Below are 25,082 nucleotides of genomic sequence, written 5' to 3'. Positions count from 1 at the left end.
TAAAAACCAAAATTACATATCTTACAGTTTTAAAAGCAAGATAATGCCATTTTTGACAAGTATCAAACAACTTTTCAGTAGGTAAAAAGAGAGATTACACAAGAAATTATGTTAGAAATAGCAAAACATTGAATTTCCTGCAGCCTGTTAATTTATGTCCGCGTGAGACTTCTTGTCTTCTGATCTGTTGGAAAATTGTCTTTACAAAAAATATTTCTACTAAAATTTTAATATTGATATTAATATCAATTAGCTCTAAAAGTTGAGGGGCCGCATGTTTGACAAGGCTGTTATAGTGGATTTCTTATTGTCACATGATGACATGTTAAGTCTGACTGAACATTCCAACATTCCAGCCCATGTAGCGATTCCGTGGTGCTTTAGTTTCCAACAGTGTTTAAAAAAAAAGCCAGTTGCTCATCTGCTCTAGACAAAGCTGTTTCACGTGAACCCACTGGGTCAGAGACTTCTCAACTCCTGTGGATCGCTAACGCTCAAAGTTAGTCCATCTGCCAGACGCGTTTCTGCTGCCCAGAGTTTCTGCAGATGCAGAAAGCTGTAACATTTTTAACTGATATATATGGAATATGTTTATAGCATTTGGTATTGATATTTAATGTTTTAACGTTGAAAAAGTGAATTTACGAGGGTACAAATGGAATGAAACCGTTGGTAACAGAATTTGTAACTGGTCGTGAACCTCAAGGGGCCTGACACCAAGACGAACTGATTGGCGGTAAACCTCCAGTCGTAAAGTAACTCTGACTCTGACTCTGACTCTGTAATAAATGCAACCCGTGTGGAGGCGGCGTCGAATACCTCCACCGTGTCCATGAGAGACGTAGGAGGCGATGAAAAGCGAAGTCCCAAATCTGAAACAGTAAAATATGGTCGCAAGTCCAAGGGACTCGGACCCGAGAAAGACAGCGCTGGCAAGGGCTAGCAGCATATGCAAAAGACAGACCCGTCCTCTCGTCAGAGAGGACGCCCCACAAAAACAAGACCGTAACTATCAAACAGTAATAAATATCTGGTCAATTTCGTAGATGTTTATCGACGTTTCGGACAAATATTCTGTTGCCTTCATCTTCGAGGTGAACAAATTTGCCAAGCAAAAAAAGCTGAAATTTACTCTCGTTAGTACAAAGGCCCTGCCATAGCTCTGGCGGGTAGTCGCCGGCTTCCAATAGCGGCGGTCCGGGTTCGAGCACAGGTTAGGTCATGTGAGATTTATGGACAAAGTGGAATTCTGGCAGGTTTTCTTCGAGTACTTCGGTTTCCCCTACCAATTTTCATTCCGCCGACTGTTCCACAGCCCTCATCTATCATCTGGAGCTGGTACAGTAGGCCAATTAGTGGCCGACGTCCCAAGTGGACTCAGTTTCCCCAACACAAGAAACTAAAAAGAAAACCTCATTGGTACAACAAAGCTAGGAAACCATTACATACAGTATTTAGGGAACCAGCATTCACTTCCTGTCTTCACTAAATGCAACGTATGAATTAATCCCTAACCGCCGTGTTGCTTGATCGGAGATGCAGAAAAACGAACAACTGGTTTTATTGGGGGAGACATTTGACGTAATCCTATTAACAATACCTCCCTACACCCTGCCCGCAGAGACTAAATATTATTGCACTAAGCTGGCGCAATAGGGGGGTGCAGTACAAGCACGGGAAGGTTACGGTAACGCGGGAACTTTATGGCGATGTTCAGGACACGATGCGACGACATTACGCTGTTGTGTCATCAGAGAGTGGCGTCATCCTTACTAGAGTATATTTTTAGCAGATGATGGGAACCAATATGACACCGGAGATGTCGTTAAACATACAGGAATCTTTTTTTTTTCTAAATGCCGGTTACTTGAGGCAGAAAATGTTTCCATTAAATGATGCTGCTGGAAGTCCGTCGGAAGTTTACCCGATAAACCCAGGTCAGCAGCCGATATGATGGGGCCGTTCGCAGCTTCATAAACCGAAGACCTTGCAAGACTTCGACAGATTTTTATGCAGACTCTGTTTTTATGTAGGACAGCAATAGCAACATGCGGAGAAGGTTAGCTGTGACTTGGAAACAGAGATATCAGCTGTTTCTCTTTGTACACTTTTGTATGGCAAGACTTTCTCGCAAGGGCGAGACTATCACATTTTATGCAATGCACCGCATGCAGTCCTGTTCTTTTCGTTGGTTATTTAACAATGCTTTCAGTATCGAGACCAGACAGCGTCAGATAATACGATGGATAAATCATTTTGAAAGAATGTGGAAAGAAGAGGTCGTGACTTAATCTAGATACTATCCCAGAATTCACATCGAGGGACTGAGAAAAAACACGTAAAACCACAGTCATGAAAGTCGGTGTACCGACGGAGATTCGAAGCGGGCACCTCCAGAATATACATGCATAGCGTTACTTCTCGACCAACCAACCGGGTGACAAATCTGTTGAGGAACTGGCGGTAAAGCAAAGGGATCATCTTTTTTGTGACCATGGGGTTTCAAGTGGGATAGGATGCGCAGTCGTCATCTGCGCATACAAACTTCTGCGACATATATTTGACTATGGTAAGTAGACAGTCTGGAACCAAACTGAACCAATCAGAGGGTCCCCTTAAGCAATCATTCGAATTGCATTGTATTTTGTAATTAAGTTTATTATCTATTTCTTATGTACGTAGTTTTAGTTAAGAGTGCTGACATATTTTATTAATCTATTTTATTTTTATGGTTATTTTCCTTCAGTTATTTTATTATTTTGGCCGTATTATTATTTTCAGTATTCAACTTGTAAACACACACACACATTAAGATATTTATTTTTCAACTTACACGGGCACAACTTACACCGTCAGCCGCGGCAACTGTCCATTTCTCATGCGCTAATTACAAACCTCCAGTGTGCGCACTCTTGGTCACACGGCACGCATCCACACGGCAATCAAACTCATCCCAGACCCAGTGTAGCATGTCCGCTGTAATGACCTGCAGTGCACGCGTTAACCGATTAGGAATTTCGTGGATGGACGTGGGCAATGGCGGTACATAAACGCTGTCTTTAACGAACCTCAAAGAAAGAAATCGCACGGTGTAAGATCCGGCGAACGGGGTGGCCATGGGAGAAGGTTGTTGTCTCCATTTGCAGCAGCACGTCCGCTCCAGCGCTGTGGAAGAACACGATTAAGAAACACTCGTACATTCCTGTGAAAATTGGGGGGGGGGGAGCTCCGTCCAGCTGTAGAATGTAATCGTCATGATTGGTATTCAGTTGGGGTAACAACCAGCTTTCCAACATGTCCAAAAATGAGTCGCCAGTCACAGTTGCTTCAGCGAAGCACTTTCTCGCGGGACACCGCACAGAAACGTTGACTTTTGGAGAGTCACGCTGTGCATGAGGTTACTCTGTAGTCTGTTCCTCAGGTACGGACATCGTGTCTGTTCACCTTGCTACTGATGTGGAATGTGGCTTCATCAGAGAAGATCAGTCCTTCTACGAACCCATTTTCCTCCATTTTCAACTGCATCTCACGCTGGGATTGACTTATTTTGACCCTGAAGACGGAGGCCATTCATTCATTCATTCATTCATTACTAGAGGGGGTGGGTTTCCTCACGCACCGCGAATAGTTGTTGATCTATTGTACGTCCCCCTTTGATATTCTACCAGTCGCCATACCCTTCCGGTACTGGTGTTCTCTATCAGCCCCTTTCAGACAGCGAGTTCGGCCCCTCTACTGGCAGTGGTACCTGATACTTCCCCATCTACCGGAGGTAGGCCATTTATTCGTTAGTAGCATAGGGCTCTGCCTGAACTACGCGGCAATACAAGGCACAAGAGCGCACACTTGATAACCATCGTGAGGAACCATAAATCCAAAGAAAGAGCCGTTATTTAAGTTCTACGGGCACTGATTACTCTTAAATTAGAATCGGAGGCCCTTTTATGTTATGATGACGATTTGTGACGTAACTTCCTCTCTTAATTTGCCGATTCTTATTCCGTCCGGCCAGGTCTGTCGTGCAGAGGTAAGCCGACACGTCCCTTATCAGCTTTATGGGTCTCTCGCGTCCCAAGCAGGAAGCCAGTGCTCCCCATATTTCACCATTAAGAAGTTCTGAATTCAGTTTCGTGTTCAGTTTAAGTGCACGAAACTGTGATTATAACTCTACCAAACACTGTTCAGGACATTATTATTATGTTACTGTATCCAAGAGAGTCAGAACCAGGGCACTTTTTGTCTCCCGCTTCTCCCGTGATGTAACATCAGCTGACGTTGAACAGTCTTTGAGAGATCAATTGGAGCTTACTTCCCAACATGCACTAAGTTAATGTACCCAAGAGAGTCAGAACCAAGGTGCTTTTGTCTCCCGATTCCCCCCTGATGTTTCATCAGATGACGTTGAACAGTCTTCGAGAGAACAACTGGAGCTTGCACTAAGCTAAAAACAAAGTTTAATTCATATTCCTCCTTTCACATTGTTGTTTCCGAAGATGATATTCATCTAATTAACAATACTGATGTCTGGCCAATCGGTTTTCTAATCGCCCCTTATTACGGGCGATTAAATCCAGACCAGATTTACTCTGAGAAAAAGTCGGCCGTGTCTAGGCCCCCTTCCCCTTCGACAGGTGTTCCTACCCCTGTTCGTGCTAGCTGCTCTGTTAATCCTAAAGGAGCCTTGGTGGAGGGCATCGACACACTTGGATAATGCCTAACACTAGCTACAAGAACACGTGTGTTTCAGCCGGGTCACACGCGCAACCTGTAACATATTTTGATATTTAATATTAAAATGTCAGAGGCCTTCGGACCAAGCAGTTCGAACTTTACAGTAATGTCTGTTCTACAGAATACAATATCCTGTCTTTAATTGAGGCTTGGCTTAATGACTTATGTTTAGATTTTTCGCTCCGATCGGGTGTCTCCCAATAAGACACGTGGCGGTGGGTGCTTGCTACCCTCTCCTCCAAAATTCGCTAATTTAAATGCAGGTACAATTTAGAATCTTATGACGAATGTGTTTGGGTTGAAATTCCCACCCTGGAAGTCATTACGAAGTACTTTTGCTCTTTAGAACATAAACTGGATACCAAAAACTTTCGAGTCGTTATGGTGGGATACCTCAACACTCCTGGTTTCGACTGGAATCATGGTCTTGTTCCTGACTGTCATTATTGCTCTAGACTCAGAGGTGATGACATGTCTACTTAACCTGCAGCAGTGCATCGATGCTGTTGGCAGCAGCCATTTGATTGATTTGGTTTTCACAAACTTTAATGACTACGATATTACGTTTCCTGACTCAGGAATAAAAAAGCCTCATACTTGTCACCCTCCTATTGTTATTGGCATTAGTCTGCCTGTCAACCCTACCCAATATTGTGAGTATTCGTATCGCAAATATACATCTGGCGATTATAATTTATTATATAATATTCTCTCCAATTATGACTGGTCGTGTATGTATGACACCAGTTCTGTAGACGCTGCTGCCGCCAGACTCAGTGCGGCTGTCCAAGATGCTATGGAGCAAGTAATTCCCCTGGTTTCATCACCAAGTCTAAATTCCCACACTGGTTTTCCAGTTCTTTACGAAACTACATCAGGAAAAAGAACTACTTTTACAGGCGCTTTAAGAAGCATAAATCCACCAGTCTATACGATACTTTTTCTTCTATCGTAAAACTAGTTAAAGCTACAATAAAGGTCGACAGATTTAGATAGTTGGAGTCTATTAATGCGAAACTTAAGACACAACCCAAGCCATTTTGGAAATACGTGACGTCCTTTGGGAACAGAAAGATCCGCTTCTATTCAACTTATAGTTGACGGTATTTGTTTGGTAGACCCCTGTGAAGTTGCAAGCGCATTTGCTAATCACTTTCAGTCAATATACAATAGTCCCTCTCTAGGGGTCTTCCCCTCCCTTTCATCATCATCCTTGGGATCTCTATCTTTATCACCTATTTCCGATTCAGACATCTTTAAAGCCATTTCACGTCTGAAACCATCCAAATCTGTCGGTTTTGATAACATCCCTGGATTTTTCATTAAGGGTTGTTCTGATATACTATTACCTGTCTTGAATTGTATTTTCAATCTTAGTCTCTCTCAGCAGTGTTTTCCTGCATTATGGAAGCAAGCGGCAGTTGTTCCTATCTTTAAGAAAGGCAATAGTGCCTCAGTCAACAACTACAGACCTACTTCGATTCTTAACAATTTTTCGAAATTATTTGAATATGTTATCCATGACCATGTTTCGCACGACCTCAAGTTGAAATTAAATCCCTGCCAGCATGGTTTCACAAAATGTAAATCCACCACCACCAATCTAGTAACGTATCTTGATTTTATTACTCCCCTAGTTGGCTCTCAACGTCAAGTGGATGCCATTTACTTTGACCTAACTTCTGCTTTCGGCCTCGTTCCCCACGTCTTGCGTCTTCACAAACTGAGTGCCCTTGGATTTTCTGGTGGTTATGTAAACTGGATACGCAGTTACCTAACCAACAGACAGTCGCGGGTCCGTATTGGTGAAACAATACTTAGACTGATTTTTTTTATGCTAGTGGGGGGGGACTAACTCTCTTGTACTGCGGTCACTCCTGGCACCCCAGTCGACAGGTGAGGGTGATTGTGGAGCAATTGGTGGAATGAAGAATGGCAGGGGAAACCGAAGTACTCGGAGAAAACCTGCCTCAGCGCCACTTTGTCCACCACAAATCCTACTTGACCAGACCCGGGATCGAACCCGAGCCGCCGCGGTGGGAAGCCAGCGACTAACCGCTTGAGCTATGGCGCGGCCTTAGACTGATTTTAGTAAACTAGATAATGCACAGTGAAATTTGCAAGTCCGTACTACAATCGGTTCATTTGGTCCGATCCTCTTCGTAATTATGTTTCAATTTGCAATCGTATAAACTTCAGAACAAGTTATTCCAGACAAAACCATCTGAGTGTTTTACATTTTGTTAAGGCGTTCGAAATGGATTTCTGTTCTATTACAGGCACTGCTTGTCTCCGTGCACCCGATAACGAAATTATGGACACTGCCACTTTAAATGCTAGTAACGCTTGAACACTCTGTACTTCATCAAGGAGTGTTACAGCTGCAAACAGTATGTGAAAAATTCTAAAAGGAAGCAGTTAGAAGAAGATAATTGTAATAATTTACCCAAAGAACAAAGTTAAATGCCAAACGTCAGCGTGAATATAGAGGAACACATAACAACTTATCTGCTGAATACATGCATAATTACGGAAAATGCAAAGCTCAGAAAAAACACACCACAAGCATCTACGTCAACTGACCTCACACCAACTCCAAATATATACAGTTGGAATTGAGCCAATGAATATTTTCAAAAGAATTTGATTGGTAATCGATTTGCTTATGCCTGCGACATATGTGATGGATTATGGTATATGAATGATTTCAAACAATGTAGTGTATATATTGTAATGTTCGAATAAAGCTTCAATTATAATGTACAAAGTTCGTCTATTCCAATACAAATCTGAATTTAATAACGTTTTCCGCGTTATTCCTGGGAACCAAGGTTCCTCGATCATTTCTTTCTTTGCTCTCTCGGTAAGAGTTCAAAGCATAGCGAAAAAGAAAAATTTGAAATTTTAAAATTTAATACACGTATATCGGTAGCAGGAGTATGTAGTAGTAAAAATCTGGCACTGGAATGTACAGCTATTGGTATGCAATGTTAGTATGTTAACTTTACATTGATGACGTGCAGCAAGTAGGAGTCCAGTGTCATTCCCAAAGCGCCTTATTCAAACAGTGGGGAATGTGTTTAAACATTCCACTGAAATGAGGCGCACTGGATCAAACAACATAGACCTGCATGCTTTCATTTATGGAGAGATACTCTCCAATGCTACATTCACTTCAACACAGACACAATATATTGTAGCGTGTGGATCCATTGCTGGGAAAGGACCACGGTATAAACAAATGAACATGTTTCTATGGCAACGATTGAACTATAACAATGAGCAGCGTTTTCTATGCGATCCGTGCGGAGAACCCGAGGAAGACTGCTCTGACAAGGCCCATCAACATACACAAAATATAGGCCCGTATCCTCGTCAGAGAAGGGGCCCCACAATAACAACTGTAACTGTAGAACAGTAATAAATATTTGGTCATGAGCCCCAGATGGGCTTCGACACCAAGACTTGCTGACTGACCGTCAATCACAATGTGACACTGACTTTGAGTTGATGTCGATCTGTGTGGAGGCGGGGTCGAATACCTCCACCGTGACCATGCGAATCGTAGGAGGCGATGAAAACGGAAGTCTCAAGTCTGAGACAGTAAAATATGGTCGCGAAACCCAAGGGGCTCGGACCCGAGAATGTATGTGCTGGCAAGGGCCAGCAGCATATACAATGATAGACTCGTCCTCTCGTCAGATAGAGAGCCTCACAAAAAGAAGACCGTACTGACCGTCAGTCGCAATGTGACTTTGACTACAGAATTTTAGTCGGAAAACCTGAATGGAAGAGACTGCTTGACAGACCTAGGCATAGAAAGAACAATAATATTGTGACGTGTATACCAATTGCTATGTAAAGACCCGTTAAAGAAGTTCCCGCGGTAGACACTCCTCAGCAAGAGAGACGCTTTCTGCGTGGTCCGTGCAAAGTGGTTATAAAGAAGTGTTCAGCAGTATAGTAGAAGAGTAGTCGAGTAGAAAATATATTCGATTTCTGGATATGGCAGTTGAAGGCGATTGAGAAGGAATGGCGAGAAATGAATTAGACTGCTATAAGAAGACTTCATGTGTGATGCGAGGTGACAGTAAAACTTTATAAATCCGTTGCCAGGATAAGACTACTGAAGACCGAGAACCCTAGTGCGTGTGCAACGTTAAACTATAAAGTGAGTAGAGCAGCATTAGCTCTGTAAAACTTGTAGTTGCGAGCTGTGAATGTATAAGGTGCAATAAATCCAAAATCCCGTCTCTAGTCACTAATATTAAAATGGACTTTAAAGACACGGAATAGGTTCATCACGCATTAGTGACGAGCTCTTACAGTCACATTTAAGATCCATAGCCGGCCAAAAATTTCTAGACTAGCTGAGCTACTATCAGGTAGAGGAACTCTCTGATCCATGGGGTTAGGCAGTCTCTCAGGATCCGTTCCGTTCCTCTCACGGCAACATTAGCTCTGTAATCCCATCCCTGTTTCATTGTGCTACAGAGATTAGGCCTGCATTATGCACAGACCCTCTCTCGCCATATGTGACGTTCATCTGATGCAGATTCGAACCAAACGGTGCAGAGATAATCATGCTACAGTGCACTGCACATGTTATGTATTCGCCTTATCGATAAACGCTTTAAAACGAGGCTCTGTACTCCCGAATTGCATTTCATGCAACTAGGGTTTTGCATGAACGGAAATATAAGTTGCAAAAATTCACTTGTCTTCGCAATATGTGCGTCAGTCTGTCCATCCGCATGTAACAACTCGACAATCTGTCAGCGGAATGTTTTGTTAATATAGGACCACAGTAACAGACACTTCACATGAAGACAGACCTACGTGCATTTCCGTTTGCGCATCTCGAACTTAACTTGCTAATTTGCTGCAGAGAAAATGTTTCGAAAAATGTTGCAGAGAAAATTGAGATACGCCTTTTATTCCCAGCGTATTCTGCTCAAGATGATTGATCTTGAGGCAAAAATCAAAAGGAGAAGTAAGGTACTGTAACAAGTTGTTGCGACATTTCCTAACTTGTTTATGATGATCCCGGGTTTTGATAAAATGGATTATATTATCACAAGTTTATGGCTCCGTGACCAATAGAAACGGCTTTGGGATTGGATGATTGACTTTATTAACACATTCTTGCACAATCAATTGTAATAAAAATCAATTAAAATAACTCCTGGTCTGAATCACGAAAATCTGTTTTAACTTATCTTGTGATTATAGATGACGCAACACTTTCTATATTGTAGAATGTAAAACCGATGCTAGGCAACTACCGCTAAATAAGCAACTATACAACTGCCGTTAATAAGTAACGACTCCGCAAACAAGCATGTTTCATCGGCAACAATTGTACTGCAAAAAAGGAATGGTGTTTTCTACGCAGTCCGTGCCGAGATGATGTAAGAAACCCATCCTCTCGTGAGAGAGGATGTTACCGCAAGGGTTCAGTTGCAAAAGAGAAATCTCTGTTTGTGAGCCTAAATGGATTTGGCTCCAAGATGAATTATTTGGAGGTAAACCGCCAGTCGTAAAATAACCCTGACTCTGACTCTGTGTTATTTGGTGATTGAGTCAGTGAGTGAGTGAGTTAGAGAAACGCTGCGATTCAGTCCTTGTGAGCTGTTGCTGTTAGAAGCTCGTAGTTGAGGTACGAGGACAGTTCGGGAACCCAGAGGAGGGGGAACGCCCGCTGTTGGAAGCCGTTAGCAAGCATCGACAATGAAGACGTGACTGTGGACACCAATGAGTGTGTAACAGTCAACTGTAAAGTGTAGTCAAGCGTTGCGTATGAAAGGGTCGAATATATCCAGTCATTAAACAAAACCCCGTCTGTAGTCACACTCATCACGTGACAGTATACTGTAAATGGATGCAACACCATCATCATCATCATCATCTTCATCATCATCATCAGTAATCTGTCAAGACGACAGGTCCACAGTCTCTTCCAAAACAATTCCTCCACTTAATGCGATCTAGAGCTTTCTCCTTCAAATGACAGTATCCTCTTCTGTCTCCAAGGTTATCCAGCATCTTCTTACGTCTTCTTCCTCGTCTTCTGGTCACTTCTATCCGCCTCTCTATCTTTCCTTCGATAACTTCTTTTAGAAGGCAGTTTCTGCGTAAAACATGACCAATCCAATTAGCCTTCCGTTTTCTTATTTCGTGTAGGACAATCCTCTGCTCACTGACTCTAATCAACACTTATTCATTTCTCACATAATCGGTCCAACTGATCTTCTCCATCCTTCTCCAACACCACATTTCAAAACTTTCCAGACCATATAACGTCAGTTATCTTGTTGCAGGCCAGCTGCAAGCCTTACAGTTTCTGTACTAACTGACCACATCATGACGTCTCGTTACAACCGAAACACGCAGCTGAATAGCAAGAAATTGTAACAGGCGTAATTTATATACAGGGTGTTTCACTACTTTAGGGCATAACTGCAGGAGGTGATTTCCTAGGTCTTTTTGATCAAAAAAGTTCATATAAACATGTGTCCGATTTTGGACGGTTACGGAGTTATGACCGTTTTTTCATTCCCGTATACGCCCTCGTATGAACCGCGTCTCTATCATCTGACGTGTCGCTAGTTTTAGCCAGCTACAGACAGAGCGTCCTCGTTATCTCGACACTTGAGAGGTACCTAACGCGTGGTGGGTTGGTATGTACTCGCGCGGTTCACAACCGAGCCGCAGTCTGTGTTACGGCCGGCGGTGGCATTTTCGAAAATCAGCTTTAAGCACCAATAAATTCAAATTAAAGGTAATTTCACGAAGTTAACTTCACATTCATACTTTAAATGTATCATGTATTATGCTGGTTTATTATTTTGTTTCGTTTATTGTCAGTAATCGTTACCTTCTATTCTGAGTTTAAAACGGTCATAACTCCGTACCGTCCAAAATCGGACACATGTTTATATGAACTTTTTTGATCACAAAGAACTAGGAAATCACCTCCTGCAGTTATGTCCTAAAGTCGTGAAACAACCTGTATACACTGGAAAGTCTGTTTAACAAATAATTCCCTGCAATGTCTGTGAACGGGCACTGTTATGCTGGTTGAAAATTGTATAAATTATAATTCTTTCGTCAGCATATTACCTTCCACTTTGATGAGACATCACAGAGGGTTCGTTCCATTTGCGCCTAAGTCAGAATAGAGACCACTTTACAAGATACTGAACAGTACGCATGCGCCACACTGCAGTACAACTTCAAACACGGACAATCTATCTCACGTACTCGGTTCCACAAAAGAAGTCTCATGGGGCCAAAGCGCACTGCTGAAGGAAAGGGGGACGGAAGTACATGTAAGATAACACTTACTTACTTACTTACTTACTTACTTACTCACTCATGGAGCTCAGCCCTTCTGGAGGAACCGCCAATTCTGCAGCTACCCAAGAATTTCCCAGCATTTTATGGAACCCGAAAGTTCATTACCGTGTTCACAAGAGCCCTCCACTGGTCCTTATCCTGAGCCAGATAAATCCAATCCATACCATCCCATAAAATCTCTCCTAGATCCATTTTAATATTGTTCAACCACCTACGCCTTGGTCTTTCCAGTGGTCTCTTTCCTTCTGGCTTTCTCACCAATATCCTATATGCATTCCTCGTCTCCCTCATTCGTGCTACATGCCCTGCCCATCTCATCCTCCTTGACTTGATCAATCAAATTATACTTGGAGAAGAGTACAAGTTATGAAGCTCCTCATTATGCAGTTTTCTCCAACCTCATGTCACTTCATCTCTCTTGCAAGATAACACTATTTAATTTAAACCAGACGTGAATTTTAATCCGCGAATCTTCATGAAGTCTAGAGATTGGAAAACAATAATCCTACACATTACTGAGTAATTTAAGCCATAATTTGTTCATAAAATGCAAAATCTTCAAGAAGTGTTCATGTATGAAAATTGAAAATATATTACATTTTCACATGATGCAATTACTTTAGTTGGGTTTGGTTTGGTAATCATGTTTACTGGACACCTACATTCAGTGTCACTGCTTTACACACGAAGTTTTCTCAATCTTCATTAGCCGTTGCTTGGTATCGGCTTCTAAGAAGGTACGTTCCCCTTGCTCTGGGTTACCGAAATGTCCCTAGTCTCAGCTACCAGCTTCCCACTTCTCACAGCCGTGGACCACTAGCCCTTGTTATATAGCCTCGGCATGGACCGCACAGAAAACTTCTCAATTATGTCGTGTTCTCTTGTTGCCGGAAGAACAAGGGGCCCACAGAAATGTTGCCTATGTAGGAATGCTGTACTATCGCCTGTTTATACAGCTGTTACTTGGCAATGGTACTACACGTCACAGTATCAAGACGTGTGATCTTCTGAGAACTCCTACGCTCGCCCGAAATCTCTGGTGTGGCAGAAGTCCACAGGAAGAAGAACAAACTTTTCTCCGTCTGAGGATCTCTCAAAGCTCTTTATGAAGCGTACCATCTTCTGGGATACAGTTAGGCATAAATTCAAGGACGTTTCACAGAAACGTCCGGCCTTCTAAAAAATTAAACGAAGTTGAATTCTCTTTACCTGCTCTATTAATCGTTTAATAAAATAAATAGTAAAAATGTATTTTTCTTCTAAAAAATTGGTGCACGTGGTAGCGTAGTTGTTTGAGGCACTATGCGTACAGGTCGGAAGGTCGCAGGTTCGATTCCCGATGGGGTCATTGAAATTATTCAATTTACCTAATCCTTCCAGCCGCACTATGGCCCTGGTGTCGACTCACGCCTCTAACGTAAACGAGTACCAGGAATATTCTTGGGGATAAAGGGCGGCCGGCTGACAATCTTACCGTCATCTGTGAGCCGAATATCTAGAAATGTGGGAGCCTCGACCTTTCAAAACCCTATGGGCCTATAAGGCCTGTTACAAAACAGCTTTTACCTTTTTTATATACCTTCGAAAACATCACGTCTTGATAGCAGGATACTGGTCTTCTTATCCGAATTTCCAAAACTTTCAGGGTATTAAGGTTAGGTATTTTGGATGAAGTTTGCTTTTAAATATTTCCCCGTACAATTTCAACTGGCTGTATTGTAGCACGGCCATAAATCTTATCATAAGTTATGTCGTGGTGGTTTCTACGTACCACACCATAATCGCTATTTTTGGTTTGCTGTATTTTTTAGTGCGTTGTTTGTTTCAAATGTCTGGGATCTCGCCAGGACTTTAAGAGGACAAGAGTGTTACACCGTCAAGAACTGTAACAAAACAATGCTGTAGGCTTATTGCCTATGTTCGGGGAACATTTAAGAAGCCGGTCTGCCAAAAGCAGAAATAGCATGCATTGATATAGGAAAATGTGATCTAGTATTTTATCAGGTTCTACTGGACAGATATAAACAAATGCAAGGGCAAAGCCATGTGACTGTCACTTGCATTCAGTATTTGCTAACACTTGCCTAAAACAACCCTGAGGATATGTAATACATGGACTAGGTTACCTTAAGTTAAATGTAAAGGTATCACTTGGCAAAATTAAGCATGAAGACATTATGTCACGTGTAGGGTGATACACGCTATGAAAATGACGGGTCCTAGTTTGGATGACTGGATTTATCAGCACTTTGGTTACGCTGTCTCTCTTAATTACAATTAGTTCAGCGCTGTCGCTGTTCTACACTTTATAAGTCACTGTTATATAAACACACACACACACACACGCACACACACTAGTCCTCTCCGGGTAACGCAATTAAAACAGGAAATAGCGCTTCAAATCACTCCACATATCACTGTACCACAGCACACAAAGAGTCTTCAAATCACACGTTAAAACTTCACAGGCTGACCTCTTGTACTCTTCTGTACACCTCCAGCTTGCTACTTGCTTGCTTGCTCGCGTGCTTCTGCCGCTAACTCGTAACTGCCTTGAACGAGTTCTGTCACTTACTTACATAGCCGCGGAACGGACATAAACCCACAGTAATCACATATCACGTGATCGTTATCCAGCCAGTCTATTGGTTGGTCCGTCATATCTACAGAAAACACATGTCGCGCGATCACTATCCACTGTTGTAACGTCACCGCGGACACGGAAAACACACCTTCCTCTATTGTTGCGTGACCTAGCAGCGGACTCTTAACCAAGAATCTGTCTTCACTGAAACTTGTTTACGAACACGTTGCCTAGCAATGGGTGTATATGTAACATGTAAAAGGGAGAGGAGGTATAGTTCCACCATTCTTGACCACGGCACTAGATGGATGTAACTGGTAGCTTCACGTATCTCCCGCTTTACGCTTGGGGAAAGAGCCCCCAATAACCATCGGAGAGGAAGCTTGGTGGGCCCCAGGGTCGGTACAGACATTATGCAGAAGAGACAAATCTCTTTCTCTGTTGGAAATCGAACCCAAAATTCCTTGGTTGTCCAATCCATAGCCTATTCACGATATCGGCTGAGCTAATCCGCCTCCCAGGCTAGGTAACCTTAGGGAAGGAATGTCCCGTGTATTGAACGAGATCTTCGGTAGGACGATTTTGGCTCTCGTCTTCTGTTAGAAAGGGAACCCAGTAACGTTCTGATGATGACGTAACGACCCATGTCACTGTCTGATGATGAAGCATCCTCAATGATGTTTCGGACACAACATACTTATTTTTGAAGTTGTGTGGTAGCGGTAATGAACAGACTACAAACAGTTAAGAACACAATGTAAAGTTAGTCGCAACATAATCTAAAAGGTAAATTTGTTCCTGTGCTTAACTAATTAAGCACTGCGCCATGAAGGAGTATGTGGGAGTGGCTGTGTAGATCCACGTATTCTTGACCTCGACACTAGTTATAGGTGAGTGGTCAGCTCCACACCCCGGCTGCTTTACACCCGATATCCATTGAATATGAAGCTGGGTTGGCCCCAGGGCCGTCCTGGACGACTTTCAAAAGAGAAAATTTTGTTCTTACCGGAACTCGATCTCCGATCAGTTGGACGTGCAGCCAGTAACCGGTCGCTATACCGACTGAGCTATCCCAGCTAATGTAACGTACGTAAACATATTTTGATTGAACTCAATGTTGCAGGTTTCGAGTGTACTTATGATTATGTACTATTACGAACAAGTCGACTTCATGCAAAAGCAATTTCAGAAAATATTTCGTAATTGTTTAAGTCGAATTTCGTAGCTCAGATATTGGTCTCTTTGGTTGTGAGATCTTGCGAACCTGCAGGTGGATACCCCGGTTTCTAAGCAATGTGCTGCCCCAAATCTTCACGATTGGAATGGCATGAAGCTACGGACAGGTTGTATAGGTTATATGTGCCCCCGAAACGTCGGCACTGCCCATGTTTTCAGATCTGGCCTTTGTCAGCAGAAAGCGCAGAGGACTTAGTCGTGTTTACTAACTCAGAGAAGGTCTATAGAGTATGTATTGTCTATAGCTACGGCTTACAATGCATCACTCAGCCTCCCTCTATGCAGCTGCAACCACTTTCCCGCTAGTTTCTGTCATTCGTTTCCTACGAGATTGTACAGTGTCGCAGATCAGAACACCACAATTTGAACACAATCGTGAAAACTTAAAAAATGTTAAAAGCTGGGCACCATTTGAAGGGAACGGGCATTTCAATGTTGGTATTACTGTTACCAGGAGAGTTTCAGTTGAAAAGGATTTCCTTGTCATGGTTGCTATACCCCAAAGTTATCACCCCTCGCTTCTCCAGCACTAAGGCAGTGATGACCGTTGAAAGGTGAAGGGACTATAAAGTAGAAAGAAACGCACAACGTTGGGCGGTTGGCCAAGGTTACTGTACGTCGATCCCGTGAAATATTCACGTTTTTTTTTCTTCTTTTAACTTAAATTTCGTGGAATGTTCAGTTAAACTATTGTTGGAGGACAGACCTAGGCTTTCAACATTTAGCTACCAATTAACTTGAATCGAAACTCAAAAGTAAATACAGTAAGCATATCTTCGTATGTGAATAACTTCGGAGACGATAATGCTGCAAACCATTAACGAGCCTGTGAAGTATTCTGAAATCTATCAACATGGAAGAAAACACAGATTCTGATTTGCAGTATGCTTCAGAAAATCGAACAAGTTACGTTATATGCATGTCATTTTCGCTTCCATCTTTCTCTGCCTCCAGATTGAGAGAGATATTCCAAAACTCCAGACTTCTAAATTGTGGTCTTATGTAGTACTTTGATAGTGTAAAAGTATTAGACGAAAGAACAAACGCCATGGAACTGTTTTCTGGAGTTCTTAACGGTAGTTGTTTTAAGGCAAGTGCACATGAAACGCAAGCGGTGCAGCGACAGATCATGAACCGAAGGACCAGAGTCCGGTACCTGGGAAGGGCAAGATTTTTCACTTCTTCACCGCGTCCAGACACGCTTTGGGGAACCCGCCTCCTACAATGGGTACAGTGGGCTCTTCCCAGGGGCAAAATAGCCAGAGGATAAAGCTGACTACTCATCTCCATCTAGTGACGAGGTCACGAATGGTAGAGTTTACCTCCACCTCCCCATATGACACATGTAGCCGTAATTTTCGTTAACTAGATTAAAAGAGGTACTGATCACAGTGGTCGCGGGGTCTAAGGCATGAACTGTCTTCGCTCGCTCGAGGTATGGATGTCTGTCTGCATGTATTCCTGTGTTTGTGCTCTTCTGTGTACAGGTAGCGGCCTTGCGACGGGCTGATCCCCTGTCCAAGGGCTCATACCGACTGTGTAAAAGGTCAAGAAACTGAAAAGCGGCGAAGGTCCAACAAAAGGGTTGTAGAGCCATTGATAGATAGATAGACAGACAAATAGACAGACAGACAGGCAGATAGATAGATAGATAGATAGATAGATAGATAGATAGATAGATAGATAGATAGATAGATAGATAGATATAGATAGACGCTGGCGCTTTTAGTTTTGTGTTTTACTTAATAGTTTGTCATTAGTTATGCCACTATTATCATATAACGTGCAAATACTGCTTGAAATGAACTCTGATGCACCTCTTCAGACCCTGTGACGTGACGGAATACTGGAGCCACAGTAGATATTCACTGCTGGGCAACGGTTCGGAACACACTTTCCCGCACAACAAATACTCAAGCAACAATGAAGGGATTGTTAGGAAACAGTGTTTTCTCTTGGGTCCACCTAGAGGCTATATAACAAGGATCCCAGGCGTACTGAGTGTTCGTTGAGACTCAACAGTCCAAGATAATTGAGAAGAGACGGCAACGAGATACGTACAGTTTGCTGTTGCGGCACGGAGATGGGTAGAAATTCCTGAGTTGGCGTTGGAAGATGACTAAAGAATAACTCAGAGTTCAGTTAAGTGAAAGTCAGCCCGTGAAGATAAGACTTGTCTTGTGCTTTGAATGTTCGGCTGTGAAAAGAAGACTTTGTGTGTGCTGTAGTTAGAGTGAGACTGTTATAAATCCGTTGCCAGGATATGACTAGTGAAGATTGAGAGGGTTTAGCGTGTCCTAGTGATTTGCAAAGAGTGTAGATTAGCGATACCGCTGTAATTAATTGTAGTTCTGTGTGGTGTAAGTGGTCAATAAACCCAACATCCAATGGTTTCTGAAAATGAGAGTTCATGAACTTGGCCACTGACCCAGACCTTTCCAGAGCAGACAAGAACAGCGTATCTTCGGATTCTGCTCCGGAATGTTTTACACGCTGACACGAGCGAGGCTAGGCAACGTCTCGGCCAAGAAAACATCACATGGCCTGGTTTTCACGTCATTAAATGTGAACGGAGTTCGTAAACTACAAATACCAAACACTTAGGAAATGTAGCATTTTAGGATTTATCATCAAGAATTTATCCACACGTAGCAGTCAAGCTTGATTACAACCTCAAAGACACATGAAACTGAGTCCAATCGAATAGCATCTCACTCTAATCAAGACTATTTACAAGCTAATCGAATCGACTCTGACTCACAGTTTCCTGAAATGATGATCGAATCGAGTCCAGTCGAGTCGAATCCATTGATTCACCATGGCTCCTGGCACCCTAACCATACACCAATAATCGCCTACATTTATCGAACTTTTCGTAATAGTTTGTTGGCTGCTTGGATATGAAAGATATAAACACTGAAGTTATTGAAATNTATTTTTTCTTCTACCCTGAAGATGGAGGCGATACGTTCCTCCGAAACGTCGGTTAACACCACATATACACGGTGCCAAATCCCAGAAGACTGCTTTCTTCATAGTCACCGCCGTGAAAGCCTCAAATCTTACATAAAATATCTTTTGTTGGAATCTAAAGATTCGATACCACTATCAGGAATATTACGCAATGAGCAACAGAGTTCAACCCACATAATTAAAACCAATTACCTTAACAACCACCTCCACCCTACATGTCTGTCTAGAGTGACCGAACAGGCCTGGACTTCTCCATGAAAATTCTGAGCTTCCCTGTTTACCATTTTCTAGCTATTGTCTTCCAGAGCCAGAGAGAAGGAAAACAAACGCCAGTCTGATGGCTTATCTTATGTTGCTGTCAACAGCTGAAGCTATGGTAGGATAAATGATAAATTCGAAAGAATCTGGAAGAGGGAAGTCTTGGCCTGATCGAGGTTTATCCCGCAATTTATCTGAAGGAATTGAGGAAAACTACGAAAAATCTCATTTATGATCTCCGGTGTTCCGGCCGAGATTCGAGCTGGCACCTTCCGAATAGAAATGTAGAGTGTTATCACATACGCCAGCCTGACAGGTACAAACAGTCGCGAAAAAATGTACGGATGTTGTTATTTTACATGTTAATATTTTGAAATGAACAATCATATATTCTCTGAATAATAGAAACTTCCAGGAACTTACTACTTTTAATTTCATCCCAAAATAGTGTCATGTGTTAGAAGAACTATAGACGGGGTTTAGATTGGATATTGGATTTATTGACCTCTAACGGATCGTAACTACACGTTGCTATAACAGTATGACTGAAGTACACACTCCAAATATCACTGTAACTACAGCACACACAAAGTCTTCTCTGTCTTCACAAGTCGTTTCCTTGTAATGGATTTTAACAATGTCCTTCGATTACGTTCTTACCGTCTAGCATATATTCCACAAGTAAAATAAACTCAAAGTGAAAGTCAAATTCAAAGTTACTTTACGACTGGCGGGTTACCGCCAATCAGTTCGTCTTGGCGTCAGGCCCCTTGAGACCCATGTTCAGAGATTCTTTCAACTGAACTCTCGCGGTCATGTAGCATTCTCTGATGAGAATATGGGGTTTATCTTCGAATATTCTTGGCCTATAGTCAATATACATTTCGCACATATAGTATGACGCTGAAAAGTCTTCCTTTTGCACTGCACACAAGTCCTCTGTCAGCAGAAGCTTTACAGAGCAGATCATGTCTATCTTACGTATCTTATGCTATAACGGTAGCTTAGTCACATGAACGATCGTTAAGTTTGACCATCGCTAAGTTTAAGCCTCATATTTTCTGTGCCTGGCTTCATCTTGTCCTATACAGCGAACATGTTCATTCTCGTGGTTTTGTATGACTTTTGCTTGTCTCCTGCATAATTTTATTGTATCATCGTATGCATATGTAAGATTGAAAAACTGTGCGCAAATCGCAGACCAGTGTGCACCTTGGAACATTTCCAATGTTGAGCAGAACTTTGATTTTCATGCGCTGCAGTTTTAAAGGGTAGGTTTCTGCCGCCAAGCAACGGCTAATGAAGAGTGGGAAGGCATTATGTGTGCTGTAGTTACGCTGAACTTTAGAATGTGTAACTCAGCGAGACAGTCGTAGTTATTTGTAGTCAGGGGTGTGAGTGTTCAGTAAATCCGATTACAAATCCAAACTCCGTCTATAGCCATTCCAGCACGTGACAATAGTAACATTTGTAGATATGCACCAAATTACATGGTGTCCCGTTTCAGCAGACAACATATTATTTTACTACCGTATTCACATGAGCCCGCCACTTGTCTTTAACTTGAGCCAGACGAATTTAGTTCATAATGTCACGTCCTATTTTCGGACATCTGCATTAATACTGCCTTTTAATCCAAAGTGGACACGCGGTAGCGTATGCTACGAGCCGGAAGGTCGCGGGCTCTATTTCCGATGAGGTCATTGAATTCTTTTAAGTTACATATTTCTTCCAGCCGCACTATGTCCCTGACCTCGACTCAGCCTCTAACAAAAATAAGTACCATAAATCTTTCTGGGGGGAAAAGTCTGATAACTTTACCGCCATCTGTGAATCGATTGTCTACAAAATGTAGGAGCCTCGACGTCTCACAACCATGGGCCTTCGCTGCCTGTTACAGGGATAGCTTTACCTTTATTTTAACCTTTCCTCCAAATTTAGGTTCCCAAACAGTGTGTTCCTTTTGGAATTTCGGACTAAACTGTTGTATTTGTTTGGGCCTATTAAGTTAGTTTCAAAGAGTTACACGGTCCTGTGTAATATCTTGTAGCAGGTTACAGTGTTTCACGGTGGCGGGCAAGTGGACTCGCCCGGCCGCTCGCTATATTAGCTGTCAGCTGTTGACGTCTCGAATATATTCGGAACCATATTACGTATCTAGAGGCAGTCCTTTTGGTCCGAAACGGATGGAAGAACGGCCCCCATGCCGTTTTGAATTGGGGCCCACATACCTTGGCGTTATGTCCTCAGTACTGAATCCATTTCCTACCAGTTCCAAGCAAGACAGTCCTGTCAATTTAAACAGCAAAACTCCTAACCAATCACTGCAGAATTATGACATAAAACAGAGGACAGACAAACAAGGTCTGCCAGTAGAGGGTGCGCATTTACTTTCATGTACGCAGCTTTGCCAACGCGGTATTTTGATGTATTACACATTGTTTATGGACAGACGTCACGTAGCAGGTTAGTGTAGCGGTAATGCTCTACACTTACATTCGAGATGTGCTCTGTTCCAATCCAGACTGAAGCATTTACGGTTTTCGTCAGTTCTTCCAGCCAAGTTCCGGGACAATACCTGAATTAGGACGCCACCTCTTCCTTCAAAATCCTCCCAACTTGTGTCGCCTCATCATCCCGACGCTACATATAGCGTCACCTACTGATAGCGTGGCAAAACAACCCCCACGCTCATAAAAGAATCTTTGTTGGCAGAGGGCGTCGCATGAGTGCGTGCTGAACTGTACTATAGCCATACGTTTCGCAGAAATATACCTACTCCATCTTCATGGTCAAATATTTCCTGTATTGCTTTCTTCTTGTTTGTTGCCGGTTTTGGTTTATTATTTGACCTGAAGATAGAAGCAATTCCGATCACGGTGGCCGCGCGGTCTAAGGCATGAACTGTCTTCGCTCTATCGAATGTTGGGATCGTGGTTTCGAATCCAACTCAAGGCACAAATGTCTGTGTGTGTGCGTTTATTCTGCGTTTGTGTTGTCCTGTATAAAGGCAAGAGGCCTTGCGACGGGCCAAGGAGCCCTACCGTCTGTGTAAAAATGATTACGAAACTGAAGGAGGAGGCCAGGGCCCAACAAAGGGCTGTAGAGCCATTGATGAATGAAAGAATGGAGATAGAAGCAGAACGTTTCTCCGAAACGCTCGTGATTTTCTCCAGGATTACTCGGAGTCATATTACAGAAGACTCAACTCTTCGTTGTAACCGCTACGTCAGTTCCCACATAACCCGTCCCTAAGAGATACCACTTCTTGCAGCCACTGCCACTGTCAGATACGGAACTTGTTGTGTCCTTGTTTCTTCTGTCAGTTACATTTATTTGCGTCATCTTTTTGTTACTGTCTCTGAGCGGAGCTGGAGAAACGACACAAACAGCCATTGGTACAATTGCCCTCATTTTAAACTAAAGTTTGCATAACTGGAGAATGAAATCCTAGACAGCAATATGGCGGAACTATTACGAGAGGGGGTTGGGTAGTAAATGACGTGTGTCGCAGGGAATTATGGTCACCTCCCACGTGATATTAGTGACGTATCACAGCCTTAGTTTACGTCATACAACCACGCAGCTAGTCTAACAAGGGAAAGAGCAGCTGGTAAAGTTTAAACGTATACATTTGCTGCAGTGATTTATGGGAGATGTTAAAAAGGGTAACGTTAATATGATCTAATAGTTCTTGACGAAGGTACATTAGTACAAATATTACGTTTCTGGACCTTATTCATCGTCCTGTGTTCATCTAAAACACCATCATGTTTATTTTTTCAAAATACAACGTTTTGGAGACTGGATTCTGTCTCCGTCTTCAGGTAATACCTACTCAGTTGAGACTAATCGATAGAATTATTCGCCGGAATGAGTAGTTTTTACTTGAAGTTGAAGAGAGAATCCAGTCTCCGAAAAGTTGTATTTTGAAAAACCAAACATGATGGTGTTTTAGATAAAAACATGAAGATGGATAAGGTCCAGAAACATATTATTGGTATTAAGGGTATTATTGGTGACCACTAAATTACGTCGAAATCATTTCTACGTAAATTACGCCTAAATTCTGTGTTTCTTATTTTAAACTCAGTGTGACGCGAAACTGCAAGAAGGGAAGTAGGGATTGTGTTCACATGAACAAACCGAATTTTCACATAGCTCATAGCAATTAAATTAATTTCACTGTCATTCACATGATACAAGTACATAAAGACATATGTGGGACGATAATTAATTCATATGTTCGACTCAGTCTCTAACAGAAATGAGTACCAGGAATATCCTTGGGGGCAAATACAAAACACGGCATACCTTCTTCCTCAGACAAGATGGGGTCTAAATTAAAAAAAAAAAATCTTTACTGATCGGTCGATGGATCTAATTACTGAAGTTCTATGATCTTCAACTTCTGTTCAGCGCGTCTAATTGAGATGCAAGTTTGAGTTTTGAGAAAATGCGGCCTCTCCTCTTTAAACCGCGGGAAAGAACTAATAAATCTGCAACAGACTCTGCCCTTTGCTTGCGTTTGCCGGCCTCCTAACATCTCACTGGAATCCACGCGTGTACTCCCGGTTGCAGAGCTGCCAATACTACTCCAACTTTAAGACACTATTTTCCTTATATTGAGCGGAATTGGGATTGGACGATCCGGATTCGATCCCCGGCAGTGAAAATTCCTGCTTCACACCACAGCGTTCAGAGAGACTCTGGGACCCAAAGAGCCTCTTATAATATGGGTACACTCTGCAAAGCGGAAGGGTCGTGAAGCTGACAACTCACCTCCAACTAGTGCCGAGGTCAAGAAATGTGCAGCTATAACTCCACTCCCCCATACGTCTTCATGGCATAGTGCGAAACTAATTAAATACTAACACAATATCTGACGGTACCGTTTCCTTTTTATTGGAAAATAATCATATAATATCACCATATTGAGTTTGTGCGCAACCAGACTCGCTGGATATTTCCTGCTCTTGTAAACTGCGACCAGTGCCAGTAGGGTCAACTAGGGCAGAATTTATGAATAGGCTTATATGTATGAATGATGTCACCTGTGGGCACAGCTAAGCATCTTACTTATTAATCATTAAATAATTGCTTAATTAATCTGAGTACCAGGAATATTCCCGAGGGTGAAGGCGGCCGGCGCGAAAGTCTGACAACCTCACCGCCATTTGTGAACGGACTGTTTTGAAAATGTGGGAGTCTCGACGTCTCACATTCGTATGGGCCTCCACAGCCTGTTACAGGAATATGTTTACCTTTTTTCCCCCCCTTGGCACTACAGCCCCAGTGGGCCTAGGCCTACCTCCATAAACTTCTCCGTTCATTTCGGTTTTTCTAGATCTTACACATTTGGTAGGACTCCTTGGGCGGGTGATCAGCTCGTCGCAAGGCCTCTACCTGTACACAAACACAGAAAACGCACACACACAAACTAAACATCCATGCCCTGAGTGGGATTCCNCTCGGCTACCGTGACCGGCAGTGTATAAGAATAATATATAAGAATTCAGTTCGTACCTCACAGGAAACATCCGAACCCACGATCCCGGTTTCCAAGCGAGCGAAGACAGTACATGCCTTAGACCGCTCGGCTACCGTGACCGGCATGTTTACCTTTACCTTATTTATTTATCTGTAGTTTAATTAATTCCGGCGTAACTCAGAGTGTGTGCCGCCAAATGACCACAAAGAACACAGAAGGAAGCAGCTATGGCCCGATTTAAAGTAGTATCTCGAAATTTACATTTAGGAACTGAGGAAAACAGCGATAATCTTCCATTAGGATAGTCGGTGTCCCTGCAGAGATTCGAACTGATTTCCACCCGTAAATAAATCAGGAGCTTTACTACCTAAGTAAACTTCTTGGATACAATTCGCTATTAGTACGTTGGTTTTCAGAATCTTACAGCGGTACGTATGAAACGTTTATGTT

The 25,082-nt window shown here is 42.6% G+C and overlaps 1 protein-coding gene across 7 annotated transcripts in view; it reads right to left on the bottom strand.

The window, feature by feature from the left end:
• LOC111865267 (potassium voltage-gated channel protein Shab) overlaps positions 1 to 25,082 on the bottom strand; it is a 341,635-nt gene that overhangs the window by 170,684 nt on the left and 145,869 nt on the right. The window contains exon 1 of one of the 7 annotated variants that reach the window (XM_033751808.1): positions 14,217 to 14,279. The exons of the other annotated variants lie outside the window; for them this stretch is intronic. The gene's annotated coding sequence lies outside the window, so the exon portion shown is untranslated. Of the gene's footprint in view, positions 1 to 14,216; positions 14,280 to 25,082 lie in introns of those variants that run through there. 7 annotated transcript variants of the gene reach the window in all.

The sequence above is a fragment of the Cryptotermes secundus genome, unplaced genomic scaffold (assembly GCF_002891405.2).
Source record: "Cryptotermes secundus unplaced genomic scaffold, Csec_1.0 scaffold806, whole genome shotgun sequence".
In the NCBI taxonomy this organism is placed as follows: domain Eukaryota; kingdom Metazoa; phylum Arthropoda; class Insecta; order Blattodea; family Kalotermitidae; genus Cryptotermes; species Cryptotermes secundus.
This window is presented reverse-complemented; position numbering and strand designations above follow the sequence as displayed.